At 46.0% G+C, this 21,374-nt stretch overlaps 1 protein-coding gene across 4 annotated transcripts in view; it reads right to left on the minus strand.

Moving 5' to 3' along the window:
• CUX1 (cut like homeobox 1) overlaps positions 1-21,374 on the minus strand; it is a 2,307,153-nt gene that overhangs the window by 1,066,699 nt on the left and 1,219,080 nt on the right. The gene's annotated exons all lie outside the window — the stretch shown is intronic.

The following is a 21,374-nucleotide window of genomic DNA, read 5'->3' on the forward strand; positions in this document are numbered from 1 at the left end:
TGGATGACATCTGTGATGAGGGGCTAAAGCTCCTGAAGAACCTGTCCACGGCCCGTGCTAAGAGGGACCGGGACGAGAAGAAGTACCGGGTCCCGGACTCCGCCCCCATGTGCCTTAGGGTGCAGCCGTCCCCGGATTCGGTCGTCTCCGCGGCGGCCAAGAAGAAAGCAGCGGGGACGACGGCTTCAACTTCGACTTCCCCGCTGGACGGCGAGGGGAAGAAACTGGACGCCATGGGACAGTGGGTCATCTCGTCTGCAGCGATGACGATTAAAGCGGCCAACGCCCTGGCGATTGTGGCACGCTACGACAGGGAGCTGTTGTTTAAGATCGCCGCCCTGCTGGACTTCCTCCCAGACGACAAGAGGGCTGAGGCCCTGGAGATCCTACAGGAAGGAGAGGTGGCTTCGGACCACGCCATTACGGTGACCACGAACATTGCCTACTCCGGTTTTCCCCAGATGGGCAACAGCATTTGCCTTCGTCGGCGCAGTTGGCTCAAGGCAACCGATCTCCGCCAGGACGTTCAGACAAGGCTTTTCCTGCATAAAGCAGAGGACTTGGCACCTGCAACATTGAGATTTCAGCACATCTATGTTTGAATATTTGTCATACAGTGCTTGATATGTGCTCAGAGATGCACAATCAAATCCAGGGTTTCCAGTTTTGCTTGGAAGAAAAAGACAAGTTCATAAAAGACATCACAGACAGCTGAGCCTAATGAATTCATGCGTAACCAAGCGTGCTTGCTTATCTTGCGGCCCAATGGCATCAAGAAATATCTCAAAATAAAATCGCACCCATCTGATCCAAATAAATGTAATCAGGTATATCAAAATGGAGAGGGGCTTGTTATTCTAATGCATCAATAACAAGTCCTGCTGGTTGCAATTAAGCTGTTCCAGGAGAAAATGACCAAATGTTAAACAAGAAGGCGTTTGTGGTTAGGACCGTTGATGCTGTGTAAGAAGCAGCTGCCAGTAGAAGCATGGAAAAACAGTGAGTAGCTCAAGTGTACCGGTTGTAGAACATTTTAGGTGCGCCCTCTGCAATGACAGCTCGTCCCTTTTAATATTGTCGTTATTTTAAATGCATAGATAGCACTTGTATGTCCCTTTTTGTGCTATTTAAGTGAGCAGTACACATTCTTACTTGTGAGCTACCAGCAATCAAAGAGAGGCTGTTGCTCAGCTGGATGAATCAAATGGATGGAAATGGTGGAAATCCAGAATGTTGGAAGGCGGGAGACAGGAAGGAGCTATGAGGTGTACCATTCCGCTTCTGTGAAACATGTGTCCCACACTGCATAGAAAGAGTGGACATGAGAGCTGTGTTGTTAGGGGGATTCCAGGGCCCACAAGTAGGAATGGCAGATTGAGTGGAAGGGCAGGCCGCTGAGAGAGGGGTGCCAAAAGGCAAGCAAGGGATACATTTTTCAGATGCACCGCCCACAAGGTGAGCACAACTATCGTCTGAGGAAGGTCTTCTAGCAGGGCATCGGTGAGTGACGCAACTGTCGCCTGTTACGGGGACAGTAGCAGTGCTGATAACTTTAGGTTAGTAGCGAAGATGTGGCACAATATAGCACACACTAGGTGTTAGAGAGAATTCTCAGACATGTTCTAATTCCCTTCTACCTTAGAGACCCACAGCTCTTTTTGCTGGACTCAAGGACTTAATTTCTAACCTGGAGAGAGTGAGACCTTTTCCCCACTCATGTATTTTTCTGTCCGGTTTACCCACAATCTCTGAATCAGATCCACTGTGTATTTCAATATCCCCTTCCTCCTCACCTGTGTCTTCTGAACAGGACTTTTGCTTCCTTCCTTTCTTTCGTCGATCAGACTTCTTCTTGGAGAAGAGGTAGGGCCTTCCCCGGATGGAAGCCACAATGCTGCTGTAGTGACCACGGCAGTCACTGGGCCCCCGCCAGGGAACGCCAAAACAAGAGGAAAAAGAACAAGGTGGAAAAAACCTCTCGCTCGGCAAGGTGCAGTCGAAGTCCGTCAGTTGAAGGTGTTACACACAACCGGATAGTTTCGTGGATGGTACCCCCAGATTCCCCAAGAGCTAAAAAGTAAGGAACAGGAAGAGAAATAACAATCCAATGTCCAGTACAGGAAGCCACTGCCAACACAGGTAAGAGGCACGTTCGGCAAGGAGACACCAAACAGGGTAAGAGAAAGAGAGAGAAAGGAAAGTGAAACCGCCCGGCAAGAGAAAACCGCGGCAGAAAACTGGAAACAGGAAACAGCGCGAGTATCGAGGCACTGCAGAAGAGCCGCTGTGCGCAAGGAGACCCAGGCAGGGAGAAAGCAACAGCAGAGGGTAAAAGGAAAGCAGCCAAAGCAGCTGACCAAGAGGAAAACACTAGCGTCAGAGCCCAAAAGCAGAAGTTAGCGATAGGGTTGCAACACAAGGAAGGAAGGATGAGGCGGGACTAAGAACACGAAAGAAAGTGAAACCAAAAAGACTAGACTGGCACCATAGAAACAAAGGAAACGTGACTGAACATTCTAATGGCGGCAGAGTCGCCAAGAGTACCAGAGTCAGTAGGCTGGTCGAATTATGACATTCCCATTGATTTGAACACTGTTTCTTTTTGACTTTGGTGTCTGACAAACTCCATAGGCATCATATTTACATTGTATCACACAGCACCTTCAGTGCAGTGGCACAGGGAAGTCTTCCAGATTTCCCCAAGGTTTCAATACCTTGTCTTGGTTAAACTATGGTTTCCAAGAGCAATGAAGTGAAATTGACTTTACTTACATTTGTAACATTTGTTACCCTTTCTACAATTAATGGCTGGTGGCAGTGGTTTACTTTTTCCAACCATTGTGTGTTTCTACCGCGGACTGCAATTGCAGCTGCAGTAAAGCACCCATAGGTGCCCATTTTGTCAAAATGGACTGGTGGTCTTTTTTCGCCATTTCTTGTTGGAAAGATCCTTCTTAAGATTTACTCTGCATGTCAAACCAGGTTTGGTCCCTTTGTTCGTTTTGTTTATGGCGGGATTCACCAGTGAAGTTTGCCTCTGGCTCCAGCGTGTGTGGCAGGGCAGGAAGTGAGGGAGGTGCCAGGAAATCCTTGGTTACAGGAATGCACCCAAAGGTGATTGGCTGGCTGGCTGTCCTTGGAGGACAGCCACCCTGCTGTGTGAGTGACAGCTAGTCTGCAGAAGAATGGGAGAAACCTGCATTAACAGGCAATGGGCCTCATTACGACCCTGGCGGTAGCCGTGCCCTTATTAAGGGCACGGCTGTCGCCGGTAATGATTTTCTTACCAGAGCCCAGAAAAGGGCAATAACCAGGTCATGCCGACATTGGCGGACCCGGTAATTGCCCTTTTCTGGGCTCCGGTAAAAATGAATCCCCATTCCCATGTGAGCCCCATAGGGCTCAATGGGATTGGAGAGGATGCTAACAACGGGCCCGCTAATGACGGGCCCGTTAGCATCCTGGTCTGCTACTGGGTCCCACTAAGGACGCCTGGTCCGGGCGTCCTTAGCGGGACCCGCAGAAGACCTCATAATGAGGCGGCCCAGAATGAACGGTGCTGGTCCCTTACCGGCACCGTTCATTCCGCAGCCACCAGGGTCCTAATGAGGCCCAATGTCTTTTGCTTGGAAGGCAGAGTCGACCATTGGACAAAGGAATCTAAATAAGAACTTGGAAGAGACGCCTGCTGCAACTCCTGCACCTTTGTGGTTCGCCCGTTGAAGACGTGCTGCAGTCCTGAAGCTCCGAATTTGCCTCGACTGGAGAAGCCCTGCAAGGGACGACTTCTCCCGTTGGGTTGGTGGGACCAATCAACCCCCTGGACAAATTCATCATCTTGCACCCGAGCTGCAGGAAGATCCTCCGGACTCCCATGAAGCAGGACTGACCAAGCCCGAGCCAGCCATCTCAGAGTGCTAGACCCCAGATACAAGGAAAGCCCATCAGGTATCCGAGAACCGCAGTGGTGCATTTCGCGAGAAGCTGAAACCGCAAAGTGCTGCTCAACTGAATTGCGCCCATTGCGGCGACCGACCTTCGAATTGTAGTGCAGGAGTCACCAGACGTCCTCCCTCTTGTCCCCACGACAGAGGCCCAGGAACAACAGGATCTGCAGGACTACAACAGGAACAGAAGCCAGCTGGAACCTTTTGCTTCAGACTCAAGGTAATGTAAACTACCTCTTGTGTGTAGCTTGTTAGCTCTCACTGGAAACTTGTCTTGGTTGCCTTTTGCAGAGTTGCTTGCAGCTTTGCCCCTCAAAAGCATCCAAGCTTGTGGCCCAACAGTGATTTAATTTTCTACTAATATCTTCTAAAACATTGTGCAAGACTTTTTACTTACCTTCAAGAAGTGCCTCAGCTCCCCTAGACTTTGTTCAGGTAACATTGGCTGTCCTGGTTCCCTGAAAGACTCTTCCAACCTCTGACTTTGTGCTTTAACTATCCCTCCAAAAAGTCACATATTATATAACGTGTGTAGCTGAGAAAGGGTTAATCTGCATTGCATTAGGGGTTCAAAAGTACTTACCTGCTTAAGAATATTTGTTAACCAATGTTTTATTGCCTAACCCTTTCTTTTGACACCAACCTCAGCATTGCTCTAAATGTGCCAGTGATATATCATGTCCACAGTGCCCTAGGTATTTAGGTCACCTCAGGGTGTAGGACGTATCTGTGCACTATCCCAAATGGGTATCTACTGATTTATTGAAACAGAGTGTGTACTTATTGAAGTATATTTTTACGTTACATATTTGCTCCCTTCTAAGGAAGACTTATTCAACTGACTGTTAAATTAACACATTTTCAATCAAGAAACCTTGATTGGAAGAGTTTATTTGGATACTTGCCACTGTGAAACTCCATATTACAACCCAACAGCTCACATTGACCCCTCTTGAGATCAGCCTGGCTGCAATCTACGAACTTGTGTAGTACATGCTTACACCAAAGGTTGGATTAACTATTGCCAAGAGGACAAGGCTGGTGCAGTCTCCCACAGGGTACTGCATACAATTTTGCCTAACAGTAGTATATTTTGTTTTTACATAACAGAGGAAATTGTAGTTTTGCTTATTTGCCAGCATTGCGGAGCATAACATTGTATTCCTTGCATGCACTGCACCCCCCCAGAGGACACAGTCTATTTTCATGAAGCACATTGCCTGAAGTCTGAACAGCACACAGCGCATTGCATGGCACTATATTTACTACACTTTGCATGCACGACTTGATTGCAGAAAATACATGTTGCATGGCACCGTAGACGCAAATTCAGCACACTTCACAGAAAAGACAGCACATTGCGTAGCACACCTGCCCACAATCAAGCTCGTAGCACTACATGTTCAGGTTATATGATAGCTGGATAGAATGTGCAAAGTATGTACAGTCACACACTTACCATTTGACAAAAATATTGTTCATCAGTGTATATTTATTTTATGGCGAAAACGTGTACTTTTTACCCTCTGCGTTTTTTAGATTACATAGCGTATAACATATAGCACAGCGTTATTGCACCTGTAGGGATATTAGTTATAATGAACAAGAGCTTTGCCATTTTTTAGTAGGCCTTCGCCAGAGGGGCAGAGCTGCCATTATAGTGTTAAGGCCATAGTTGTTTGTTGAGAGCACTTGATTGAATTTCGTCCTGTCCTACAAGCAGGGCGAGTGGTCAAGGGCAGGTGGGGGAAGAGTATGAGATAGTTGCCAATTTATCATTGCAAGGGAAGCGTTTCTCAAGGGAAGGAGGCACAGTCCCATAAAGTAGCTGCTGGCTGACTGTTAGGGAGAATTCTTATTCTATGGCTAATTTCCCTTACCTAGTGAGTCCCTCAGCAGCTTTGCTGGATTTCTGTAGTTTATTTTTTCCACTTGGTAAGAGTGTGAGCTTTTCCCCCACTCTTACCTGTGTTTTGCCATGTGTATTTCATCTGTTTTTGTGATTGTGGACTCTGGAGTACACCACTTCAGTAGCCCCACTCTTTTGTGTGTTACACAGCACCTTCAGTGCAGTGACACAGGGTTGTCTTTTGGACTTCCCACCGACTCCATTTCTGGGGCTGACTACTGTCCCCCAGAAAAGGGTAAAGTTGCCATTAACTTTACAGTCATTTAACCACAGATCCAGTACACCCCATCTTACATGGAGTATTGGAAAGGGTTAATTCCTGGCCTTTTTATCTGTACCTCTTGGAGCATTGTTTCGCTCCCTTAACATTAAGACTTGGCTGGTGGCAGTGGTATCTACCCTAATTTTCCTACCAGGATTATATTACATAACGTGGTATTGTTTTAGGCTATTTTAGTAGCCTCGAATTTTAAACCCGCAAGCTCAAATACTTTTTATTTCAGCTCCGGTTGGGTTTAATCGCCATTTCTTTTTGTTAACATCCTTCTTGGGTCTTTCTTTGCGCGGCAAACCAGGTTTGCCTCCTTTGTTCGCCGACCTTTGGCAGGCTTCTGACCAGAAGTCCTCCTTTGGCGTCTGGGTATCTAGGTGGGCTGAATGTGAGGGAGGGGTGTAGTCACCCCCTGCACAGAGTCTCCTTCGAGACCCAAGTCGCACTTTGTGTTGATTGGCCGGGGTGGTTGTCCGGGCTGGACAACCCCCCTCCTGAGTGATTGACAGCCAGGCTGTGTGAATGGGGGATTTTGACATAAAAGGCAGGACTCTTGGGCTAGAAGTCAGAGTCGCCTCTGGAACTGCAAGGAACCGAAGAGAAGCGGAAAAGAAGATGGCCGCTGCAACCCCGAGTCCCGGTGAAGCCCTGCTGCAGTCCTGAGCTATCTACCCTTCAACAACCAGAGAAGATCCAGTCCGGAGTCTTCTTCCCTTGAGCCTGGTGGGATCAACCTGCTAGTCTTTTCTTCAGTCCGAGAATCCTCTCCTGGGTCAAAATCACTGCTTTAGTGGTCCGGATAGCCATCAGAAGAGCCCTCTCCTGATTTAAAGGAGCGCGCCTTTTATTCATAGTTGTCTTTTTCGCTGCTGCTGGCCTCATCCCTGGGTAATGCAGATCGCTCCAGACGTCCTCCTTTTCCCCACGACTGAAGCCGCAGGAACCGTGAGTCTGCAGGAACTACCAGGAACAACTGCTGTGGCACCAGTTTTTCACCAACGGAATAAGGTACTGTGCACTTGGTCATTCTCTCCGGCTGACCAGCCGAAATCAGGGTGAACCCTTTTCCTCCACGAATATTTGTTCCGTCTTCCCTCCTTCTTATAACTTTTGCTTCCATTTGACAATCTTTACGAAGTCTTGGCATCTCGAATCTCGAACTGTTCAACGTGTGATCCTCGGCAACTGAGAATCTGCTCCATTTACACTGGCGCAGGCCTATTGACTTTAATCTGCATCTTTGAACAAGTCCTCGAGTCTCCTTGCCTTGAAAAAGTATTGCCTTGGATTTTCTCCCACTTTTCCCTCGTTTGAAATTCTAAAATACAAAGTGTGTTCAACTTCGAGAGCATTTCTATCCACGGGTATGCGTTAAGTATCGGAACACCGGTCTGTCAAATCCTAATGTCCGTACCTTGAATTTACTGAAACAAGTGGAACCAATTGTGCGTAGTGTATTTTACGTGTGGTTTTGAATTTATAGAAGTGAAGTGTTTTCTAACAGATGGTTTAAAACTAAATGTACTTATATTTTTTACCTGAAACCTTGAGTCAGAGTTTGCTTAAGTCACAGTAATTGCAGTCCATTTGTGTAATCTCTGCTACTGCTCATTTACTCTTAAGAATGGCTGCTCCGCTACTGCTACCACTTTAACATAGTAGTACAGGCTTGTACCAAAGGTGAACTTGTATTACCACTTGTAGTCTTAATTGTGTGTAGTGGTCCCTAAGGGCACTGCACAGGATTCTGCCCAACAATGACCAGATAGGGAAAGAATACATAATGTTGTGATGGGATGGATGGGAGCAGTTCTCAGGCAGCCACTCTGTGAAATTGGCTGAATAATACGGAGAAATTAACAGAAATGATGGTCCAGGAGCAGTGCTCTGCAGTGGACCCGTAACCTTTTTTCAAGGCCATTAATTTCGGGGAAGTTGCTAGAAAATGGTGTACCAGGATTGGCAACATGTACCAAGATGAGGAGCTAAATCATATACAGGCGCAGATAGTGGGAACAAATAGAGGAGGTGTGTGCCATGTTTTGCGGCTCATTGGTCAATTTTGGTGGGACGTTGCAGACCCAGTTGCCAGAGGTGGCATGGACCAAATAGAAAGATGCATTTTTTGCTGACCAAGAGGGGTGAGATCATGTTGGGTGGGTGATGTTCTTTTTTGTGACAAAAAGGTAACTGCCAGTAGATTTTGAGCAATCTATAGGCTTAAGGGGAATGGTGGCGGCTAGCCATTGATAATGTTAGGATGATATTTTTGTTACATTCCTTTTAGCATATTCTAATGTTTTGTTTGTGGCTATAAAATGTTCAGCATGCACAGGGTGTGGGAAGTTGGTTATGTTCAGTTCACCTTCCCGGCCGTGATGTCCGGTATGTTTTGTGTTTTTTCCTGCAAGACGTACACTCCTTTTAGAATTTTGTGGATGGCTTTCGCTACTTTTTCGACCTATCCTGTTAGTGCCCCTAGCCCATCATTATATTTTTCCTATAGGAAGAGATGTGGCTTGGGTGACATTTTTAGAGAGTGGCGCATAGTAAAGGACTGAGATAAAGTGGATGATGGAATGTAGAGAGAAGAAATGGGGGTCAAGCTGGGATGAGCCTCGAATCCCAAGATAACGAAATGGCACAGACTAAGAAGAGGTAGAGTGGGAACGGCATGGTGACAGAGTGGGTGAGAGGAAGCAGATTTAGGGTGATCGAAATGTAGGTACACAGGAGGCATTATAGAAAGAAGTGACTTTAGGCTCCCGATTGATGACCAAGGTCGAGTTAAACTGATCAACACATTAACATGTAGCTATAAGAGATCAAAATGCAGATTGGCAGAATCTAGATAGCAAGTCAGATTGTAAATCATCCGACCCGACAAGAGTCCTTTTGGTAGTAAACTATAATAGCATGTGGGAGGAGACAAGTTGCATGATAGGAGCCAGGATCACTACACCAAAATTGTCAAAAAGCACAACAGAGGTGTGCTCTGCGCTTGCTTCACACTAAACAGAAGCCCAACATATGGAAGCAGCATGTCAACTAGTGATTGAGGGATGGCGAGTTGAGCAGTGTATCTGGCGTAGGAGGATCTGAATGAAGATTGTTATACAACGTGATGGTAATGTAGTATTTAGAGTGTCCTTTAACCAATATTAGCATCTTGCATTGGTAAAAACAGAAGTGAACACTGTAGAGCCGTGGTTGTCAGCAGTTCTATGGTAAACAGTGCAGTTTTAAGAGCCTTCCTGAGAGTAAAGTGATCTTCCTGAAATCATCTGGGCTCCGGAGAGAGTTCCACAGCACTGTCACTTGAACAAAAAAAGTCACCTTCCAAACCCCGACTTGTGAACAAAGGCAGTCAGGAGGCCAGAGTTTGCTGATCGAAGCTACTTGCCGGAAAATAAGGCTCACATTTTTCTGGAATAAATTTAGGCTTATCGCAGTCAGTGCTCATGTACCAAGAATGCCATTTAGAAGTAGATGTTACTGGCTGCAGGCAGTCAGTGCAAGTCCCTCAGTGTTGAGGAGATGAACAAGTTACTTTCCCCTTGTAACGTTCTTTCGACTAGATGATCCTCCGACTTATTTGATATTCGATATCCAGCTTCAGCTGCTTTGGGAACATTTTTTGGCAGAGGGCGCTGTGCGTCTGTGGCGTCGACTGGATTTCCCTCGAGTGCCTTTGTCTCGAGGATGATGTCATCGAAGGTATATATAGCGCGCGCAGTGCCCGTTGGCTTAGTTCTGTTTTTTCACGAATGCCATTGCTTCTAGAAATACGGCGCGCGTCGTTATTCATACGAGAGTATGTCTTCTACGTCGACACCGACTACACCGAAGACCGGCTTCAAGAAGTGTTGCGATTGTGAATCGAAAAGGTCATTAACCGATCCAAAGCGTATATATCTATGGTGTTTCGGGGTGGAGTATAAGACCTCGGCCTGCTCCAGTGCCAGACCGGGAAGGCCCTGAAGGAGCGAAAGGGGAAATTGGCGTTAGGTTGAAATCCAAAATCAACTACCCCAACCAAAAAACCTTCGACTGACGAGTTGAGAGGAGACTCTGAGGAGGAAAAAAATTTAGAGGGTGAGATAGAGGAATGGCTCCCACCACTCATCGTCGAAGTCCAAAAAAAGCCACCATATCTCGCCTTCTTCGATGGACACCTTCCCCGAGAGGGTATCTTGAACGACAATTAAATCTACTTCAGCCGAATGGGATGCTTTTAGAGCAGAAATTCTAAAAATATTTGAAAAGCAGAATCCCACAGCAAGCCATGCTACTACCCCCAACAGCCTTTGTCTCGAGAATGATATCAGAGAAGGTATTTATAGCATGCATAGCGCCCGTTGGCTACAGTTCTGTTTTTTCCCGGAGTAGAAATACCAGCATAAACACGGGTATGACTGTATTCAGCCTTGAAGGAGCAAAAGCTGTAATAGCATGGAAAATTCTACTTGGGGGTAGGTTGGGTGGGCAATGAGGAATATGTGGGAGGAACATCCAGTCGAAAGAACGTTAACATGGGTAAGTAACAGTTCTTCAAATGGATTGTGTCCTTCCATGTATTCCACATCTTTGACTCCCAAAGCAGTATTTGATTTGGTGGAGGGAGTAGAATTTAGTTTTTAATGGTTCTCATGAACTGAATGCAGGACGGCTTTAGCAAAGCTGCCACTGAGGGAAGACTCCAGGCAGTAATGTTTTGTGAATGTGTGAATAATAGACTACGCATTTGGGCAAGTGGATTTGCCAAGTGGAATTGCTGTCTTGCTGTCCTGCTCTGCTACTCTTCTGTGAAGCTTCCGGACTGTCGTGCGAGGTTTGAGCGGTCTGACGCTCCGAACTCTGAGCCTCTTTCATTGGCTAGGTACGAATACCTTAACATTGTTGCAATTGGCAGTGACCTCGACAATCAAGGACTTCCCTAGCAACGGCTATCTGAACTGCTATTATCCGCCATTTCGAGAGACTTACTGCGTTTTTCTTGGTTTCCCTACAGCTGTATTCAGCCCACCCCCAGCCAACTCAAGCCAATCCACATAAAAGATATCACGCACGCGCATTAGCGCGCGTGCATTTGGGCAAGTGGATTTGCCAAGTGGAATTGCTTTCTCGCTGTCGAGCGGGAGTAAGGGGCTCCCTTCCCATTTGTCCCTATTCTGTTTACGGTATGGTTACCATTTTTTTCTTTTTCTTTTTTCCTTTTTTTGCTTTTAGAGAACCACTGGTTCTTTAGAAATCACTACCATGGCCACATCTAAATATGCCTTAAAAACAGGCATGCCATTTATGCCTTTGCCGCCTCCCATTCCTAAAGGTCCAACGAGATTAACCTAGGAGAAACTGACAATGGCGGAAATAAAGTGAGTTTATTGGCTTGGCGGACCCAGAGCAAAAAAGGTGCGCACACTCCGCCCTGGTTAACCGATATTCGTGCCTTTTGCTCTAAAGAAGTGAATGCTAATCAGCGACACCCCAAGGATACATCTGGTTCCACCCATATAAAGATAGTTCCCCCTCCATCTCCAGTACTCAATCGAGTCTCGAATTCGACCGCTGCTAATAACTCCATATCTGCTGCACCAGTAACAGTCATTAGTAACACCTTTTCAAGGCCCAACTCTACCCGTGTTGAAACAATTGAGGCAGGTGTAGAAATTACTGATAACACACCTGTCTCGGTGTGTATAGAGCATGAGGACCAACCGCCAGGCACAGCTCCAATAGTAACTCATATGGACTCACTTAACCCCTTAGTGCCAGTGCTGTGCTCAGTCTCTGCACAGCGGCGCTTGAGGAACGCTCATGCATCTCTCACACTGGCCGGTGAAATCGATGATACACTCGACTTTATGAATACATCAAATAGATCCAGCCTGTTCTCCCATGAAATTATGTACATATGCTCAAATTCAGGGGATTTAATCCAACTCCATGAAAACACCATGCAAACTCTTAACGGGAATCGTACCGATTCAGTGATGCCCCCCCCCCACTTTAGATCCGTCTGACCCAATTCTTAATCAAAGTCACATCTCTGATATGGTCAATAAATAACTTATACACTTTGTTGAAGAGTCACCTTCGCCCCAACTCCTAAGCGATCTAAATTCAATGACGATATGCATATTCCAGAATGTTTTATTCAAAAGGGACAGTCGTCCCGCTTTTCTTTCCCTGAGGTGCCGGCACTCAATAATACACTGAGTCCTGTGAACACAGCTCTGCTTGCTGTAGCAAAGCTATATGAAGTCATGGAGGGAAAGTGAGTTACCAAACTACTCTGATTGAACAACTGATTGGTAACGTAGCAAATTTGGAAAAGCTTATAAACGCCGATCAAATATCTAATCCATACCAGAGGTCACCTCCTCCAATACAATCTCTAGCTCAATCATCTTTGCCCTCAGAGAGAAGTGTCTTGCCTTCTGTTCAATCCAAGACAATTCCGACTCTTGATGCTCCACGGACTTGTTTGATACCCTGCGAAGTACCAAATCATCTCAATAAAAGTAATGACTCCAAAATAGAACCTACCGGTTTAAGAAAAAACTCTCAAGTAAAGTCCTTAACAAATGCTAGCGTGAATTCATCCGAAATTCCTAAAGTCTCTAAAGTGACAACATATAATTTGTTTTAATTTCCCAAAGATAAACACAACGGACAAGGTGATGTTTCATCTGAACAAGTTTGTATTGTGAAAAAATCTCGTAAAATGACTAATAGACCACGACAAGCACCAGTGAGAGGCAAAAATAGGCAATTTGTAAAAGCTATCAGCCATCTAAAGAAGAAGCAAAACTCCTTGTCTGTATTAAGTTCATCTGATATTGCCGCTGTTGATCAATATAGTTACCAACCACTTGATGATTTAGTAGCCCTCTCCTGTTTGAAAAATCAAAACATGTTTAGTACAGTGCCTACTACCAAAGCCTCAGCCATACAGATTTTGAATCCATTTAGTGATTACTCCAAGTCATTGTCGACCATGATTAATCGCTCGGTTTTGACTTCTCATGCTCCACGCCAGCAAGACTCTGTTAAAAAAGATTTATTAAGAGAAGAAATGTGTGCCTCAATAGCCGCTTATGAGAGCCAAAAAGCTCTAGAAGTTGATGTTGTGAGGCCACCTATTGCTGCTGTATCAACTGCCCCAAATCAATATCCAACTCGGGGCTACCATTTGTTTGATTCGCGGAGCAAAGTGTCCTCTGAATCTTCTGAGGCCTCAAAATCACTTAGCTTATGCCAGCAATCCAATACTTGGCATACTATGAATTGTATTACATCTAATCTTCCTGATTCGATAAGTCATACTGAGTTGAGCATTTCTAACACTCCTCAAATCCCTAATGTTGAGAGATAGAGTTCCGAAGTCCTGCGAGATAGCATAAAAACATCTATGGATGCTTATTTTTCAGAAGTACATACTAGAACCCAGAATGGAGATAACCCTCATTCAGTACAATTTCCCAATGTAGAGAGGTTACTCCATGGCCCAACCTTGGAGAGTCATGCTGATCAGCAGCCACTTAAGTCCAATTTTCAGTCTTTCAAGATGGGGCAGATACTGGGTGCAGGAAGTCAACATATTCAAAATAAGACTCCAAAGCTGATGGAAAATGCTCATACAAAGACACAGCTACACTGTTTGATAATAAAATGTCGAGAGCATCCTGCTCCTCAATATGTTATTAATCTCCCGAGCATTTTGAACATATGTGCTCAAATACCGTCATTGAAGAATTTGTCTTCGATTGACATCGATTTAGTGGAGTTTACCAACGAGAATAATCTTCATGAAGCTAGAATACATGTCCGATCTGGGCTTGTAGCTAATATGTTGTGGCAAGCCAGAATGACCATATTTGATTTAGGATTTGGGTTACTCCAACCTTCTGAGAGTAGTCCTTTACATTCTTCAAAAACTCCAATTAACATCTATAATCCTAACACAAATGTTACTACTACACACCCTCAAAATACATCAAGCTATTGTCAAGCAATGTAAACCTATAGTTTGAAAGCATAACAACAAGTGAGCCAGCAAACTACTATTCACATCACAGAACACAAGAGGCTACTCTCATCTTGTTAACTCCATGCAAAAAGTATTAAGTGAACAAGATATGGTTCTTCAAGAAACATGACTAGTCTGTGCTCCTGTATGGGACTCATGTTATTCACATCAAACCTGCCATTAAACACAGATTGGGGCGCCCGATGGGTGGATTACTTGTGGCCATTCAAAAAATCTCTGGCCGTGCCTGTATATCTTGCCCTACTCCATCCCTGTACTTTCAGGTAGTGAAAGGTTCAAGAGGTGATATCTTGTTTTCTATTGTAAATATATATCGGAGCAAGAATAAAACCACAGCAAATCAATTTTTTAATTACCTGTCAAACATTCTTCATGGTTTACTTCAGGATCAGTCTTTATTTTACGCCGTCCTAATGGGTGATTTAAACTTACATCTACTCCAAGAGAATACTGTAGATCTCCCTGATGTTGAAACAACATGGGCCCTCATGATGAAGGAAAGGGGATTTATTATGCTGAATGGATAAATTGTGCGTGATGTACCTCCTCACTTTACATGGAACATAGGATGCCAACATTCAATTCTCGATTATGTGTATGTAAATGCTAAAGTATTGAATCATATAGACTCATTCAAGGTGATCGATACAGATCTTAGCGACCATAATATGTTGCAAGTATGTCTCAAATTTCCACCAACCTTGTCTAAAGCCGAGATGAACATCTATATTTCAAATAAAAAATTTTTTTTTTTTAATAACACATTTTTTATTACATTTTGTGCAATAGAACTACAACATACCAAACCTTAGTTATAAGACTTTGCATACAGATGACAGAGTAGCTCGGATAAGAGTATTTAAAATATAAACAACCGTAGAGATACCAATACTGATAATATAGTGGACGGTAAGATAGCTGGTAGGTAGTGCAACGTGGTATAGTTCAAGACCCCGCAGAGGATGGTATTGGCGGGTGTGGAAATAAAATTTTTAATAACAGAGGTACTCGCCTACAATGGAATCCTAGGACTTTGGCTTGCTTCCGAGATTGCATTGAAAATACTTGTAAATCTCCCTGCAAGAATGGATCTGACTGCTATGTCCATCTTATGCAGCTATTTAGGAACCATAATCCACCAAACGCTAAGTACAGAAGTAACCATTTACATCTTTGACCCAGAAGTACAACAGTACAAATCTAAAATGAGATGCATGGTGCGTAATCTAAAGCATCTCAATGAAATTACAAGATCCATAATAACAAAGCAACTGAAACAGGCCTATAAAGTCTGGTTAAAAGATCGCCGTGCAACTCCGTACCGTCTCGATAATGAACACGTTTCGACAGATCATCAAAAAATCAACTAGTGGCATTTGGGCCTCTCTAAACAATGCTGTCTCACATCATCAGGGAGCCTTACAAACCAATGCAATCTCAAAAGAGTCATAGCAGCGCTATTTTGGTAATCTTTATAGCTCGCCCTATTCCTTCTCATTTGACTGGTCTAATCTGGGTCATGATTTATTGTATACCTTCTCGATAGAGAGTGAAGATATTCTCTGTTGTATTGCAACCTTGAGTCGATCAAGAGCTCTTGGGCCCGATGGACTTCATAATGGTACCCTAAAAGATAATCCAACAGAGTGGGCTCAAATACTTCATTTAATTTTTAAGCATGTGTTTATAGTAGAGTCATTCCAAACTCATGGAAAAAGTCCATAATTTTGCCGAGTTTCAAAAAGGCCGATAGAAGTGACCCCAAATCATATCGACCCATCGCCCTCCTTGACAACCCCGTGAACATTTTTGCTCGACTGGTCTTGAAGGAATTTAACACCTGGCTCGATTTAACTAACCTGCGTGATCTGTTTCAGACAGGTTTTCTCTTAGGCATTGGCACGGTCATCAATATAGTGACTTTATGTAGCATCCAATCCCAGGCAACCCAGCGCAATCAACCACTCTATCTTGCGTTCATAGACTTTCGCATGGCTTTTGATGCGGTTCCCCAGGAATTATTATTTAAGAAATTATTGGATAAAGGCTGCCCTTGGAACATCCTCAAGTGGATAATCGATTTTCATTCCGCAACCTTTATCCAAGTTAAATTATCAAGTGATGGCTTATTGTCAAACTCGATATCGACTTCCCGCAGCCTGAAATAGGGTGGTCTGCTGGCTTCAGCGATGGTCAATTTTTTTATTTCAGATGTTGGTAAAGAATTTCTAAGCCTCGAAGCCGATCCACCAATAATGAATGGCAACCAGGTAAAATAATTTTTATACGCAGACGATATGGTCCTACTTTCAAAGACCCCTAAGGGCCTGCGTGAATTACTGAATGCCTTGAACAAATACACCATTAAGAATTGTATTACAATCAATGTATCAAAGAGCAAAATTATTCAATGTGGTAATGTGAGGCAACACATAGCCAAGTTACAATGGCCGTTGCAGGATGTGCTCTTAACTTCTGCCTCTACATGTATATATTTGGGGACACCGATAAACCAAACAGCTAATTCGAAATATGAAACTCACGCTCAAGGCAAAGTAAATACAGCATTATCTTAAGCCCGTATTATAAAGAATAGGTACTGCAAGTTCTCAATCATGCCATTATTAATCTATTATAGACAAAAAATGGTTCCGATAGTTCTCTATGGATCTGAAGGATTTGTGGGCAAATCCTATCAGTATTGGACTAGACTCGAAAGTAAATATTGGAAAATAGCCCTATAAAAGAAGAATTTCCCTTCTCTGCCCCCTCAACAGATCTGGTGTCGCCGCAAGAGCAGGAACGGTGAGAAACAACCTTCACCAATAAGGCCTTGCCAGACCCTCAGAAATGTTGGTAGCTTTAGCCTCTGTACGAGGGACCTCTGACCCAGGTCCGGTAACAGCGTTACTCGCATGGGTCTCGAACATCCGTTCGGTAGCACCAAGCCCCACCAAGGCCTCGGGGCGCACCCCGGCATAAGAGCCAGACGTCCAAATACGGATCATGGATACCCTGGAGATGATCACCGACATCTTCGTGAAGATACGCGGCGCCGAGCTGAGGCCAAAGGAAGCACTCGAAACTGGAAGTGCTCCTCTCCCAAAGAGAAGCAGAGATATCTCCTTTGTGGGTTCCAAATCAGGATATGCCTGTACGCGTCCTGAAGATCCACAACGCTGAGCCGATCGCCCATCTGCAAGGAGGAACGTATCTGGCTGGGCGTGATCATCTTTAATTTCTCTTGGGGTAGGAAAAGATTGAACTAGGAAAGGTCTAGGATGGTGCGCAAGCCAGCCTGGTTGGGTTTGGGCACCTTAAAACAGCCGGGAGTAGAAGCCCTCCCCTCGCTCCCCAAGGGGAACGGGTTCCACAGCTCTGAGGTGCAGAGGTTTCTGAACCTCGACCTTGAGGGATGGTGAGCCCGACAGCTGAAAAGGAGGGTTGAGGGGTGGGGTAAAGGTAAGCGGAAGCCCGCTCGAGCGACTGACAAGACCCATCTGTCTTCTGTGATGGCCTGCCAGGCCTCCCAATGAGACGCAATGCGTCCTCCCACCGGGGTCTCGTGCGAGCACGGAAAACCCTCATTTGGCAGGCTTATCGGTGGCGGTGCCACCTGAACCGGAGGCTGATGAGTAGGAGAAAAACCACGTACGCTGTTGTCTACGGCGGTTATTCCCCGCAGGAGTATCCACTCTGCGAGATTTGCGGTCGAGGAAGTCCCTAAAACCAGAGGAAGGTCGACCTTGCGACAACGGCCTTTGAGACTTGAAGGGAGCTTTAACCAGAACAGACAATGATTTAGCCGTCTGAGTGCTATCTTTGGTTTTGGTGAGCTCTACATCAGTAGAAGAGTGAAAAAGCTCCTTACCATCAAATGGAAGGTCCAGAACCTTGTCTTGCACCTCCTTCGAGAACTTAGTGGCATGCATCCACGCTTGCCGCAAGGTATCAACCCCAAGCATCAGACCCCGAGCTGAGGTGTCTACGTGATGAGCCGCAGCCTCCAGGAGATCCTGGGCCAAGACCCTGGCATCGGAAAGGCCTCCTCTGAAATCATCCAACTTCTCGACCGGAATGTGCTCCTCAAACTCCAACAGACCTCTCCACATCCACATGTTAGCTCCCGCCAAAATCAATCCTGCTTTGGCCTGCCTAAGCTGTAAGGCCGAATTGGCAAAGATTTTCCTCCCTAGGGATTTCAGGAGCTTGTCCTCCTTTCCCAAGCCCTGGGTAGCCGTCGCGGAGGAGGATGCTGCAGGCCTGGATTGCAACGTAGCCGCAGCCACCACTGTGGAGGAGGGAGGCGGACAAGACGACAAGGCCACTTCTTCCGAAGAATGCAGCCTGTACCTCGCGTCAATCTTTTTATTGACAAAAAGTCCCGAGTGTGGCTTTTCCCAAACTCTTCGGACCTCGGCCAGAACGTCCTTCTGGAAGAACAGGCCGGTACGCACCAAAGGTGACAAGGTGAACGCTCCAGAAAGCACGCCCTCCTGCGGAGCAGGTGCCTCGGGCACCGGAACTTCCAAGAAACTCATCATGTCCAGCACCCGGTCATGGAAAGCTCTGATAGAGCGGGGAAGGTCCTTGTTGTCCTTATCACCTTGAGGGTCATCTGACACGTCAGGATCCTGCTGAGCCGTATCAGGCACTGCCTTGTCCATTGGGGACAATGGTGGCACAGGCGGAAGCGCAGGGGGAGGCACCACGGGCAAACAGGTGGAGCCGGAGGCGCGGGTGGACATATCTCCTTGAAAAGCCCTTTGAAATATTCCCTCATGGGGTCGGTGCGCATAAGCGCTTGAAATTTACCTAAAAAAGCGTCCTCAGGAGATTGTTTCGGAACCAGAGGAGGCCTCTCATGAGGTGGACAAATCCAGGGACATAACGGAGAAGGGTGCCACACCGGCCCCTCCACCGACGAATCCACATAAATCAAAGGGGCCGCCCCCGCGGTCAACGAAACATTGTGCGGAAGAGGCATCCGGGCGTTCCAATCATAAACCGGCCGGTAAGGATGCGCACAAGGGACCTTAGGTTCACCCGAAGGACTGAACCCTACACCAGGGGCCGATGGCGTAGTTGTAGGGGTAGTACCTAAAATGGCTGCCGTGGTCATGGCGGGAACGGCCGCCATTTCGTCCTCATCTGAGGGGAACTGCGACACGTGAGGAAGTGAGGCAGGGGTCCCCGTCGATGGGTCAGGGGTCTTAATTTTAGCCTTAACGTAAGGAACCTCGGCAGAGCCGGTACTATGAGGCCTGGAATGTTTCTGCGACATACCAACCGCCAACTGAGCCTTCGAAGGAAGGGCCTCGGCACTGCCGGTAAAAGAAGAAACTTTCTTTTTTGCCCCCTCAACAGATCTGGTGTCACCACAAGAGCGGGAACGGTGCGCTTTCACCGACAGGACCTTGCCCGGCCCCTAAGAACTGTTGGTATCCTTACCCTGTGTACGAGGGACCTCGGACCTGGGCCCTGTAGAAGCCTTATCGGCACAGGCCTCGAACATCCGTTCAGTAACCTCAAGCCCAGCCAAGACCTCAGGGCGCACCCCTGTCTTGTCTTTGAGGGAAGCCGAAAGAGCGGCCTCAGAGCAAGCTCTGGTACCTCACGACTCAGTAGAACTGGGTCTACAAACATCCCCCACAGGAGGGGCCTTGGAGCGTACTTCGGTGGGCACAGGCCCCTTACGGAGACCCTCGGAGAAAACTCTGGTACAATTATTAGGCCCAACGGGCACCTCAGGGCGAACCCCGGCAACAGAGCGATCAACGCCCCTCCCAGCTCAAGAGGAACCCGGAAAGGTATCCCTCGGCCGAGGTGCTCTGAAAAGTAAAGAACTTACCCGGCGTATTTTCTTCTTGTCGATTAACGCCTGAAAATGCGAAGGAGGAGTCCATCCGAACACCACCTCCCACCGACGTTGACGTGCCCGGACCGAAAGGGAGTCACAGTAAAAACAGGAGTCCCAACGGTGTTCCGGACCCAAACACTCTAAACAAAGAGGATGGGGATCCGCCCTCGCGAAGCAACAGTGACACAATGAACAGTATGGAAAATCTAGTTTAAAAGACAGACAGACTAGTAAACGAACGCCACCGAGAGCCAGAGAGGGAAAAAGGAAGAAAGTCTTCAGAGGATGCAAGTGCGTCCGGCCCCGATCGTGCGGAGAAAAGGACTGATGGGCGATGCGCGGGGCCGAGCCAAGGTGGGCGGGGTTACGGCTGCGTGCCGGGCCCCGCACAGGAAACAGAGGAGGGACACATTTTTGAAAAACATTTGGATGCTTTTCACAAAGTGCTCCGGTACCGTCCCACAGGACGGAGAGATGTCCCATAACAATGGAGGAAAGTGGACGGGACGTAGGAGTATAACCAATTCTTAACCCATTTGTATAATAAGACACGAGCTAGGCTTGATATCCCTATATGCTTTATACAAATGGAAGATGTGTAGCCTCTACCATAAATGTATAATGTCTAGCTCTACCTCAGATCTCCTAGGGATTCTTGCTGCTTACTTACTAAACTCAACAGACACATTTCTCAGTATTTGGCACCTTCAAATCCAAAAGATAGTGGAAGATGCAGGATTCCCAATTGAGACACTATGTGGAAATCCTGATAAAGAGATGTCCCATAACAATGGAGGAAAGTGGACGGGACGTAGGAGTATAACCAATTCTTAACCCATTTGTATAATAAGACACGAGCTAGGCTTGATATCCCTATATGCTTTATACAAATGGAAGATGTGTAGCCTCTACCATAAATGTATAATGTCTAGCTCTACCTCAGATCTCCTAGGGATTCTTGCTGCTTACTTACTAAACTCAACAGACACATTTCTCAGTATTTGGTACCTTCAAATCCAAAAGATAGTGGAAGATGCAGGATTCCCAATTGAGACACTATGTGGAAATCCTGATAAAGCAAAGTCTCGCCTCTGGGAATCTGACTGGATCAAGACACGAACAGCATGTCTTAGATATCAGAAGTTTAAGAATAATCCTTTTGCCTTGAAACGTTATGGGTCCATAGAGTTATCTTGTCAAATTCTAAAATTCCTTTCAGAGGAACAAGTATTTAGGCTTTCGTCTTAATTTATGGCCAACTCATGAACTATCATATACACGTAAATTACTTTGCCAAATCAGATGCACAATGTCGCTTTTGTAATTTGGAAATG

The sequence above is a fragment of the Ambystoma mexicanum genome, chromosome 9 (genome assembly GCF_040938575.1).
Source record: "Ambystoma mexicanum isolate Mex_15411 chromosome 9, UKY_AmexF1_1, whole genome shotgun sequence".
NCBI classification, from domain to species: Eukaryota; Metazoa; Chordata; class Amphibia; order Caudata; family Ambystomatidae; genus Ambystoma; species Ambystoma mexicanum.